Consider the following 13,215-nt stretch of genomic DNA (forward strand, 5'->3'; position numbering starts at 1 on the left):
TTTTTTCCCAATGAAATGTTATTAGATTATCTGTTAAGTAATTATAAATTATAAATAAGTAAACAAAAAGATTTGCTGATTTTTTTCAAGATACTTGATTTTTTCTTCATTTTAAGTCATATGTGTAACATGGGGGCCAGCTTGTTGGGGTTTCTATCCCGCTCAGTACCCCAACAAGCCAGCAAGTTCCAAGGAAAATCACACGGAGTCTACATTAGGTTATAAACTGATTGGCCCATTAGGTCAGGTTTCTTGTTAACTCTTATAACATATATTACCCCATTATCCTTATCTATGTTAGCCACATGGGCTCAGTACCTTTCTCAGTTTGACAGCTTACATGTTACCTCTTCGGAGGTCTGCACAGGAATGGCTCAGGGACCTTCCTCCTCCGTAGCCTTATTCTATTCTCATTGCCCCGCCTCTACTTCCTGTCTGGTTGATCCGCCTCTACTTCCTGCCTGGCCAATCAGCGTTTTATTAAAATTCATGATTGACAGAATACAGACAATTCTCCCACATCACATATGACTGTATAAAATCTATTTTGTAGCGTCTGTTGCTCAAGATTAGTCTCTCCTTTGTCTCTTGTCTCTCCTGAGTCCCTGTTAAACATGTTTGTTAGCTGTCATAGGGCTGCACATCTCTTCTACATTCTATATAGCGCAAAATTTGTGAATAAAATTTTATTCCTTCTTTCCTAATCTCTAAGGTTTGATTTCTACCCTCAGTGCTCTGGCTAGGACTTCCAGTGCAATGCTGGGTGGAAACTGGAAATAGACATCCTGGTCCTCATGTTAAGAGAAAGCCACACATATTAAATTAATTAACACATAGTATATTAATTAGAGTCAAGCAATCCCATCTTTAAATGATGAGTACCAATTTTGTGAATCACTGTGTGTGCGCATGTGTAGAACTTATGTTTACTCCATGCAACAAGGTAGAAACTATCCCTCTATACTTGTTAAAATACTATGTTGTTCTTTTGTGCATTTATGAGTGTTTTGCTGCATGGATGCCTGTGCTCCACCCTGGGCATGACTTGTGCCTGCTAAGGTGAGAGGAAGGTACTGGATCCCCTGAAACTGAAGTTTTAGACAATTGTGAACTGCTGTGTGGGTACTGTGTGCATGTGTCTAGATGTCTTCCTCTCTCTTTGTCCTCCTCTCATGCAATCTTGTTACTGTTTTATCTGGTCTTTCTTGTGAGTATGCTTTTTCCTTGCAACTCTAAGGTCTCCTATATGGCAAGTAACTTACCAACCTCTAACCTGTACCCCAGGCCCTTGAGGATCTGACTTTTGACTTTTTGATTTTTTTCAGTTGCTTTCATCTTTTATATTAATTATTTCCTTACTTCTTTCCTTGGTTTAATTTTATCTAGATGCAAGTGATTGAAACTTAAGTCATTTGGTCATTTCTTTTGTAATATTGAGCTTTTGAGATGATAAATTTCAGCACAAACCACAACACATTATTTTTATTCCATGATTTTATCATTCCATTCAAAATTTATTTCTAGTTCCTTTTTCCTTCCTTTATTTACATATTATTTGAAATGTTACTTCCTCAATTTATGAAATGTGAAACTTTTATAAATATCTTATTTTTCCACTACCTTTTAATTTAATTTTGTTGAGTTTATTGTTATGTTTTCTGCCTTAATTACAATGACACTGGGGGCGGTAAAGCACATGAACGTGATCCAATACCGCTTTATATACGTTAGGTATTTTTACTTCCTTGTATCAGGCATAGGTAATGCTTTACCAAGAATGCAGACTAACTGGTTTGATTAGTTTTGTGTACTTTATGAAATTTAATGGAAAGAAACTAAACGCAAATGTTTTCTTTAATTTTGGTTTTATGAAGTTCTACATGTCAGACACTTCTATTAAAAATTGAAAACATATTAAATAGCAATTCTTTCATTTAGAAAAATAAAGGGAAAATTATGGTCTTAAAGGAGGCCTTTGTTGTGATAATAGAAACCCTCATCTAACTGCACAAATATTTTTATTAGCCAGATATTTCATTTGGCTCATACAGCTTTTTGTAACAGCTTAGTCTTGGAGCTTAAATTTTCTCACACATTAGTATTCCAAGAATATTTTATAAGGTTATGTTACAGTGATTTTCCATTTTCATGTAAATTTGAGAACCTCATATACAAAGACGGGAAATTCTTTTTGGCATGATTGTTGCTGCCTTTCTTAATTTTCTTGATAAATCCCTGCCCTGTGTGGCCAATATGTATGGAGCCTATTATTGTCACTGTCCTGAGGTGGAAGTTACGTAAAAAGTGCAAGTCACCACCACTATTCACCTTGAAACTTATTAAAAAGAAACTGTTAGAGATTGCTAAATGTTCATTTTTTAAGATCTCAAAATTAGCATATTTCATTTGTTTAGTTTCTTCTCATTATTGAGACATGACCATGATCTGTTACCAAGGCTACCCGGGCTCCAGTGTGTCACCTTTCTGCCTTTGACTTCTGCATGGGCGTTTCAATAACTAAGAGTTTAATTACTTTATTTATGCATTCATTCTTTTAGTTTTGTTTATTTGGTGATGATAGAGATATGTGCACATCAGTGTGGTGTCTATAAAGGCCAGAAGAGGACACCAGATCTCCTGGTGGTAGAATCGCAGGCTCTATGAGCCGCACAATCTGAATTTGAGGATCTGAACTCAGGTCCTCTGCAAGAGAGTACAGATCCTATAATGGCTATTCTTCATTGCCAATGTGACTACACCTGCATTAACTAAAACCCAAATGTCTAGGCACATTTGTGAAAGATTTTTTTTTTCTTAATGAACCATTTGAAGTGGGAAAACCCACTTCCAACCCAGATCGTTAGGTGGGAAGATCCACATTTAATCTCACTTTTTGCTGGCAGCGTATATAAAGGACATGGAAGAAGGCTTGCGCCCTCATTGCTTGTTTGCTCCCACTGTTGCTACCAAGCCTATTCCTTCACTGGCGTTAGAGCCTACTTCTTAGAAATTCTGTTGTAAACTGGAGATTAACTGAAACATCCAGCCCAGCTTTGTGAACTGAACAAATACTGAATCCTTGGACCTTCTGTTGATAGACACCCATTGTTGGACTAGATGGACCACAGCCTGTAAGCCATTCTAATAAGTCACACACACGCGCACGCACACACACACACACACACACACACATGCAATATACACACATATGTGTGCATATGTGTGTATGTGTGTATACATATATTCATTCTGTAAGTTCTGTACTTCTACAGAATCCTGACTAATACAGGTTCTTAACTGTGAACCAACTCTGTAGCTGGATATTCAATTTTAACATTTTAACTGATTTTCTTTCTTCCTTTTTTTTTTCTTTAGAGAGAGACTCACTATATAGCCCAGTCTGACTCTGAACTCATTATCCTCCTGCCATGGCCTCACTAAATCTTGGAATTATAGGCATGTGGCACCTCACCCAGCTCAATTTTTAAGTGACTTGTAGAGATACTTACGAATTTTAGTACTTTCAAAACAATAATCCACCCACCCACCCAGTTAAAGACCATAGTTAAATCAGACTCACTTTAGGCAAGGGAAAATCTTATCCACTTTTGGCCAAAGCCATGTTAGTATAAGTCCAAATTTGTCATCCCCAAATCACACTCAATACCATACAATCTGGAACAGATGTTCACCCTCCTTTCACATGGCCAGAATCCCTGTAAGTTTAACTTTAAATATACTTAGTGGGCTACTCACGTAGTTGACACTCTGATAGGAGTCATCAGTATTAACCGTGAAGCAATCTTCTCTCAAACCAAGAGCTCAGTCTTTTGACAGAACACAGTTACCACTTGCCAAGGTGAATAGATATTCCGAATAGCTTAATACTACATTTTCCTTTTATTTATCACTTGGTCTGAAAACGCAAGAAAAAAGCTAATACCTTATAAAATCCAAATGATGACCTTCAAATAAATCTTCTCCTTAGGAACAATTCCTCAACAGTCACCACGGCCTTGCTGCGACCACTGTTTATTCTAACTACACTGGGCGTATCAGCTGAACACAGCGACTTATAGTCGCTAAGGGAATTATAGCTCTGAATTATTTCCCATTAGGTCTGGCACCTCCATTTTTAAGCCACACTGTGAGCTCATGTCTGTTTTATAAGGATTTGGATTAGATGTTTAGGATGGCAAAGAGAGGCTTTAAATGCCATTGACTTTATCAACTTGACTGCTGTGGGAGTAATTCGGAACCTGATACAAATGCATTAGCTAGATCCAAGTACAGCACTGAATCTGTGAGGAAATACATAACTAAAAGAAAATCTTCGAGTGTTTGAATAGAACTGATGATGACCCATGAAAAATTATCAAGGATACTCCAAGGAAAATAGTTCCATCTGCTAATTTTACTAAGAACATCTCTGCACCCTCTTCTTAGAATGCAGTATCTTGGTTTTCCCACAGGAATCTCAACTTTGGCATGTTCTAAGAAAAACTGCTTCCAGGTTACTTTTTCACAGTTCTGCCCCTCTGTTCATTTACCTGATTAGCAAACCATAGCAATTCAAATGTCTGACTCAGTTGTGGTTCAAATATTCTTGTTCTGTTCTTACACACACACACACTGCCAGCAACTCCTTTATCGAGATTATATTTCATCTCCAAGTCCTGATTATATATATTCTCTCTCTCTGTGTCTCTCTCTCTGTCTCTCTCTGTCTTTCTCTCTGTCTCTCTCTGTCTCTGTCTCTCTCTCTCTCTCTCTCTCTCTGTGTGTGTGTGTGTGTGTGTGTGTGTGTGTGTGTGTGTGTGTGTGCACATGCCTGACACAAATTACCACTGTTCGTTTCCTGGAGAAACAGCCTTCTGGTCTGATACCCTCAGCTCTTGTCCAGTTCCTAATACACACACCATAATAAAGTATCCTAAAAGACACATTGGGATCAGTTACTTGTTTTTAATCTGTTTCAAAGTCTGATGCTAATTTCCCACTACACTTGGAACAAACTCAGTCACCTGTAAGCTTGTTCTACAATACTTTCTTGATTTGACCATCCACGCAGGGTCACTTCCTGCCTTCACACTGCTGACTTTATTTTTATTTTAGGAATTTTTATAGTTTTTATTGAGTTACATATTTTTCTCTGTTCCCCTCCCCTTCTACACTCTCTCGTCATCCCCATGCTCCCCATTTACCCAGTAGATCTTGTCTTTTTCTACTTCCCATGGAGATTAGATTCATTCATCTCTCTCTTACAGTCATTATTGTCTAGGTTCTCTGGGGTTGTGAATTGTAGGCCAGTTTTTCTTTGCTTTATGTCTAAAAGCCACTTATGAGTAAGTACATATGATAATTGTCTTTCTGGGTCTGGGTTACCTCACTCAATATGATGTTTTCTAGATCCATTAATTAACCTGCAATTTTCAAGATGTCATTTTTTTCTGCTGTGTAGTACTCATTGCGTAAATATACCACATTTTCTTCATCCATTCTTCAGTCAAGGAGCATTTAGGTTGTTTCTAAGTTCTGGCTGTGACAAACAATGCTGCTATAAACATAGTTTAGCAAGTATCCTTGTGGTACAATTGAGCATTCTTTGGATATATACCCAAAAAAAAACAGTATTGCTGGGTCTTGAGGTAGGTTGTTTCCTAATTTTCTGAGAAATCTCCATACTGATATCCAAACAGCTGTACCAGTTTGCACTCCCACCAACAATAGAGGAGTGTTTTAAGAGGCTGCTTGTTCATCCCGGCCACCCAGAACCAAAATAACCACATAGAAACTTTATTAATTAAAACACTGCTTGGCTTATTAGCTCTAGCTTGTTGTCAGCTAACTCTTACAGCTTAATTTAACCCATCTCTATTAATTTGTGTATTGCCATGAAGTTAAAGTTCCAGTGTCTGTCTCTGATGGGGCTACATGAGTTCTCTCTGACTCCACCTTGCTTCTCCCAGCATTCAATTTAGTTTTCCCCACCTAGCTCTACTCTTCCCTATCACACAGACCAAGCCAGCTTCTTTATTCATTAACCAATGAAAGCAACACATAGACAGAAGGACCTACCACACCAGAGGAGTGTTCCCTTTACCCCACATCCTCTCCAGCATAAGTTATCATCAGTGTTTTTGATCTTGGCCATTCAGATAAATATAAGATGGAAACTCAGAGTTGTTTTGATCTGCATTTCTCTAACGGCTAAGATGTTGAGCATTTCCTTAAGTGTCTTTCAGCTATTTTAGCTTCTTTTGTTGAAAGTTTTCTATTTAGGTCTGTACCCCATTTTTTATTAGACTCTTTGCTCTTGTGATGACCAATTTCTTGAGTTCTTTGTATGTTTTGGATATCAGCCCTCTGTTCCTTTGCTTTACAGAAGCTTCACAATTTCAGTAAGTCCCATTTATTAATTGTTTTTCTCAGTGTCTGTGCTTTTGGGTCTATATTTAGGAAGTGGTCTCCTGTGCCAATGCGTTCAAGTGTACTTTCCACTTTCTCTTCTGTGAGGTTCAGTGTGGATGACTTTATGTTGAGGTCTTTGATCCATTTGGACTTTAGTTTTGTGCATGGTGATAGATATGGATCTATTTTCATTTTTCTATTTGTTGATATCCAGTTATGCCAGCACCATTTGTTGATGATGCTTTCTTTTTTCCATTTTATATTTTTTGCTTTTTGTCAAAAATCAGGTGTTCATAGATGTGTGGATTGATACCCAAGTCTTCGATTCAGTTCTATTGGTCCCTCTGTCTGTTTTTCTGTCAATACCAGGCTGTTTTCAGTACTGTTTGGAATCAGGGACTGTGATGCCTCTAGAAGTTCCTTTATTGTACAGGATTGTTTTGACTATCCTGGGTTTTTTGCTTTTTCTTATGAAGTTGAGTATTGTTGTTTTGAGGTCTGTGAAGAATTTTGCTGGGATTTTGATGGACAATGCATTGAATCTGTAGATTGCTTTTGGTAAGATTGTCATTTTCACTATGTTAATTCTACCTATCCAAAAGCATGGGAGATCTTTCTATTTTCTGGTGTCTTCTTCAATTTCATTCTTGAAAGATTTAAAGTTCTTGTCAGACAAGTCTTCCAGTTGTTTGGTTAGCACTAATCCAAGATATTTTAGGTTATTTGTGGCTATTGTGAAGGGTGATACTTCCCTGATTTCTTTCTCAGCCCATTTATCATCTGTATAAAGGAGGGCTAACTTTTTCAAGTTAATCTTGTAACCTGTTACATTACTGAAGGTGTTTATGAGTTGTAGAAGTTTCTTGGTAAAATTGTTGGGGTAGTTTATGTAAACTATCATACCATCAGCAAATAGTGAGAGTTTGACTTCTTCTTTCCCGATTAGTATCCCCTTGATCTCCTTTTGTTTTCTTATTGCTCTAACTAGAACCTCAAGTACTATATTGCATAGATATGGAAAGAGTGGACAACCTTGTCTCATTTCTGATTTCAGTGGGATTTCTTTGAGTTTCTCTCCATTTAGTTTGATGCTGGCTGTTGGCTTGCTGTATATTGCCTTTATTCTGTTTAGGTATGTTTCTTGTATTCCTGCTCTCTCCAAGACCTTTATCATGAAGGGATGTTGTATTTTGTCAAAGGCTTTTTCAGCATCTAATGATATGATCGTGTGGGTTTCTTTTCTCAGTTTGTTTATATTGTGAATTACAATGACATATTTCCATATGTTGAACCATTTCTGCATCTCTAGGATAAAGCCGACTTGATCATGGTGGATGATTTTTCTGACGTGCTCTTGGATTCGGTTTACCAGTATTTTATTGAGCATTTTTGCTTCAGTGTTTATGAGTGAAATTCGTCTGAAATTCTCTTCCTTAGTAAAGTCTTTATGTGGTTGGGGTATCAGAGCAATTGTAGTCTTATAAAAAAAAGTTTGGCAGTGTTCCTTCTGTTTCTATTGTATGGAACAATTTGAGGAGTATTGGCATTCTTTGAAAATTGTGTAGAATTCCATCTGGCCATGGAATTTTTTTGGTTGGGAGACTTGACTGCTTTGGTTAGATTTAATGATTTTTTTGACTGATAACTCTATTTCCTCTATTGTATCTTCAGTGTTTGAAATTCTCTCCTCAGTCTCTTGTTATTTATGCTTGCATTTGTGATTCCTGATTATTTTTTCATAATATTTGTTTCTATAATTGCCTCAGTTTGTGTTTTCTTTATTGACTCTATTCAAGTCTTGAATCATTTTATTTATCTGTGTGATTGCCTTGGTTTTCTTTAAGAAATTTGTTAATTTCTTCCAATTTTTTGTTTGTCTTTTCCTCCACATCTTTGAGGGAATTTTTATTTCATCTTTAAGGACCCAAACATTCTCTTAAAGTTATTTTTAGGCCATTTTTTTCTGCTTCATCTATATTTGGGTATTGAAATCTTGCTGTTGTAGGACACTAGTTTTTATTGGTGTTGTGTTACACTTTGTGGTGTTAAGTGTGTTCTTATCTTGCCTATCCATCTTTTCCTCTGATTAGTGTAGTTGGGGCTATGTCTCTGGTGTTAAATCTTCTAGGTGCCACTGGATCCAAGGCTCAGATAGTTGCTCCTTATGGTGCAGTAAGGGCCATGGTTCCAGTCACCCTGGAGGTCACTCAGTGTTCCTGGAGGTCACTCAGTGCTCCCAGGTGTCTCTCTGCAATCCCAGGGGTTGTTTGGGCTGCTCCCACAAAGTTTGCTTGTTTGGTGCTGCTCCTGCTGAGGTTGCTCCCTTGCCTGCTCTCTCAGAGGTCCCTGACTTATACCTGATTATGCAGAGGTCTCTGCCTAGGGTCTACTCCCTTGGCAGTCATTTTTTTGTACCTGTTTCTGTTGCTGACTTTAATTTCATAAAAGACAAGGACAAGATTATGCTCTTCCCAGAGCTTTACATAAATGTTCCTCTTCCATCAAGGTTTCTCCCTTGTGAGGGAGATAAAGGAAGGATAAAATGATATACTAATAATATAACCTCAAAAGATTAAAACAACTATTTTAAAGAAGATGCAATTTATAAATCAGAGATTCTCAATTATTTTCCAATTTACATTTAAAGTTTTATTTGACCCAGATATATAATATTTATAATAAAATATAATATAGATTTATAAATTCAACATTTACTGATAACAAGACATAAAGACATTTTTTAAAACAAGCATCTTTTATCCATATAATTTTACCATACATTAAAAATTTATATGAACTATATTGTCAGCCCTCCTTTGTTCTGTCTCACAGCCTCATTCAACTGGGATATTGTTTTTTCTCCTTGAAATATGAATTTCATTTGGAATTTTTGGCACTTCTGCTTTTGAGTTTTCTCTTGGCTCTTTCTACCCAAATAAGTCTTTATTACGGGGTCAGATGAGTTCAAATTGCAACTGATCATCAGAATTCCTTGGGGGCGCAGTATAGTATTCACACCAGTTCTCCTTCTAAGCAATGACCTCCACTCTCATTGTCTCCGTTCTGTGTCTATCTGTAGACCACTCCTATGTCTGAGTCTATTTCCTGTAAATCCAATGGCATATCCACCTAAACGTCTCAAACAAAAACTCACAGAAGTCAGCTTTCCTTAAGAATGCTTTCTCCTTGGAGATGACTTAGCAAGCACAGGCTCTTGCTGCTGCCAGATTCACATGGTGGAAAAGGTAGAACAAAAATGGATAAAATTGCTAGGTGTGATGGTACATACCATTAATCCCAGCAATTGGGTAGCAGAAGCAAGAGAATTTCTGAGTTCAAGGCCAGCCTGGTCTACATATCGAGTTCCTAGACAATCAGCACTACATAGAGAAACCCTGTCTCAGGAAAAATTAAAGAAAAAAAAATGCACAAAAGTTGTTTTCTGCCCTTCACAAGTGTTCGATGGCGTAGATAGATAGATAGATAGATAGATAGATAGATAGATAGATAGATAGATAGATAGATAGATATAGATATAGATAGATAGATAGATAGATAGATAGATAGATAGATAGATAGATAGATAGATGAAAGAGAGAGATGATAGATAAGAAAGAAATGAATGATTGCTCCTCTTGTTTTTCTCATATGCCTCTTTAAGAATTTTTATTCCCACTCCCTCCATATCTGCCTTTCGTGACCTTCCAAAGACAAGAACCCAGTTTGCTCAATTGTACCTCTGAAATGTCTCATTTTGATTCATTCTTCCTTTCCATCCTATTGGCACTGCCCTTCTTGTGTCTTCATCAACTTCTTTGAGTAGCAATAAAATGAAAATACAAAATTCTTCTAAACAACATGCTGCATCTAATGGTGCCTCTTTGAGTCTCCAGGATTTTCTTTCCGTGTAGCCATGGTTTTTAATAATCTCCAGTTCCTTTTCTTTAGGACAAAGTCCAAACAATGTTTAAGACCTTGCATTGATTAGTCTAGTATTCTGGCTCACTCCTTCCATGCCATTATCTTCTCAATCCTGTATTTCCCTGAGGTCCTTCAACTTGCTATGCTCTACTGCTTAAGGTACCTGTCTTTAAAAACATTTCTTCTGCTGTGCCTCAGGTTAGCAAGCCCCTCTCTGATGAACTTGTCTCTGCTGTCTCTGTTCCTTGGAATCAAGGCTCCCCTACCTTCATCTCATAATACCTTGCATTGTCCTTGCACATCACAAAAATTAAAAATTATTTGTTCATTGATTTTTCAGATTAACTCCTGATCTACACTTTGGACAAGATGCTACTGAATCCTGGTATGTATTGGGAGTGAATGGAAAGGACTAAGCTGCCAGGCATTCACGCCAGTCAGTTTCATTCTAAGAAGGCAGATGAAAACTGCAAGTTACCGACCACCTACTTGTCAACAGAGGCCTGGAAACTTGCAATGCAGCTAACTGCTGTCAAAATTCTCAGTTTCCTCTCTGCTGAAATACGGTAGCTAGGCAACTTCATTAACATTTGGAGGCCAACCCACACAAATCCCATTCCAAGACAAAGTGCCAAAACCGGATGGTTTCCATTGAGAGACGCCCACCTCAAGGCCGGGAAGATGGGGTTGATGCTAGTGAGAAAAATTCTCCTAACAACCTGTGTACGCTAAACACTCACAGCTCTGGTGTGTCACCGCTATTGCTCTGTGACTGGAGAGAATGTCCCTTTTGATAGGTGAAAGGCTTTTCTACATTAAGATGAGGTTAGGTATAAAGGTTATTAGGCTGAAAATGTGAAGTGTATTTGGAAGTTTGACTGTCCATTTCACCATGGCAAATGAGGCAAAACCAACAGCTATAATGAGAGGACTTCTGGAAGCATGGCAATCTTGCTCTTCCATTAGTCAAGTAAACAACTCTAAAGTGATGTAATGAATCAAAGGTGTGCTCACACAGACTGAACTGAGAGGCCCAAGGAAACAACCCTGCACACAGCGAGTGGATGTTGAAAGCAACGGCTAAGACAAGGCTATTCAGACAAGCTTTTCTTTATCTTAATAGAACACACCCATTAAAGAATTCTCTAAGCCCCACTAAAATCATCATGATTGTATTCTAAATCTTAGACTTTTTGGCTGCTGAATGCTGCCCTTCAACATTCTTTGGTATGCATGCTTTGTTTTATTATTATTTGGGGCTTATAAATATGCATATGAAACCATATAGAGAAAATGCTAACTCTAGCCATTTCCTCATTCAAGTAGTTCTCGTGCATAACTAAAACTTCCCAGTTGAGAAAGATGAGTCGGTATATTGAAATTGAATGGCTAAAAAACAATTCCTTGTTTTCTAGCTATTTATTCAATATACCAGGTAACCACATATTTTACTGTTTCTCCATTTTATTCCTTTATGGCATTCAGAGACCATTCTAACTTTCTCCAGTGTTGAGTAATGCAGAAGATTATATTTTTGACAAGGTTGAATGCATTTTGCTTTTTCCAAAATTATCCAAAATTGAAACAAAAGTATTTCATCATACCGTATAATTATCTTTGCTTCCTAGTAGATTCTTAGCTTAGGATTTTCTCAACAAAGCAGGCATATGATTATAAAATTAATAAGTATATATTCCATATATTATATAATGATAATCTCTAAAAATGAAATAAAATACCAAAGATGTAAATATTGGCTCAATATTTTAAATATCCTTTCTGTCTTTTTCATGCAAAATGAAACTCAATGCTTCTACTCTGGCATTAAAATAAAGCTGGCTGTAAAATAAACTAATTTTGATAGATAGGTTGGGCAAACAACAGAAGCTAATTTACCAGACATTGAGGGATGTCTGTCACTTACCTGACAGCAGGATAAGATCCAAACAAAGTTTCATGCCAATTAGTTGAGAAACTGACTGAATTACATTGGGCTTTGATTTCTAAACAATTCTCAAGGAGTTCAACCCAGGGCCAATTATGCAGCATCATGTCTGGAAAGCCAGAAAGTACCCGAAGAGGATTTGCTACTGTCGTTTACAGGGCATCTGAGACAACTCATTCAAGGACAGACAAGGTGCTCTGCTGTGAAGCAACTGTAACATATTGGAAAGAAAAATGATCACAAGAATGGTATTCAGACCCTGGCTTCCTGATATAGTCCTCCCATAGAACCTGGGCAAGCTATTTAATGTCTCTATCAAAACTGGATAAGCCTTAAAGGAATACTCTACTAATACCAGTTTCACAGAACTGTAATAAGTGTATGTGTGTGTATGTGTGTGTGGAGGTACACACACATACACACACACACATATATATATATGTATATATATATATATATATATATATATATATATAGAGAGAGAGAGAGAGAGAGAGAGAGAGAGAGAGAAACAAGTGGGAAGTGCTTTCCATTCTAAAGGATCTTTCTGGTCCAAGACGTGGTGGTCATCCTTTGCCACATAGCTATTCTTGCTATGGGGTCAGTGAATTCATGACCTCACATGATGCATTCCAACACCATACCTAAAGAGCCCACAACCTTTGACTGTAAGTATGAGTAAATGGAGAGACCATCTGAAAACTGACAAAATAATAGAGAAAATATTGCACCTCTGAGGTGAGATATTGTATCCAACCCTTGAATTCTTAAATATCATGAACAGCATGCTGAACTTCCCAAGATTATAAATGCCTTTGGAAACTTATTTGCATTTATTGGTTTGTCTTTCTTTATACAAGATATTTTCTGAAATAATACAGACAGATAGACTCGTCTTTAGCTATAGTGGAAGGAGGGCACTCTTGATTAAAGAAATG

The sequence above is a fragment of the Myodes glareolus genome, chromosome 19, assembly GCF_982192425.1.
Source record: "Myodes glareolus chromosome 19, mMyoGla1.1, whole genome shotgun sequence".
NCBI classification, from domain to species: Eukaryota; Metazoa; Chordata; class Mammalia; order Rodentia; family Cricetidae; genus Myodes; species Myodes glareolus.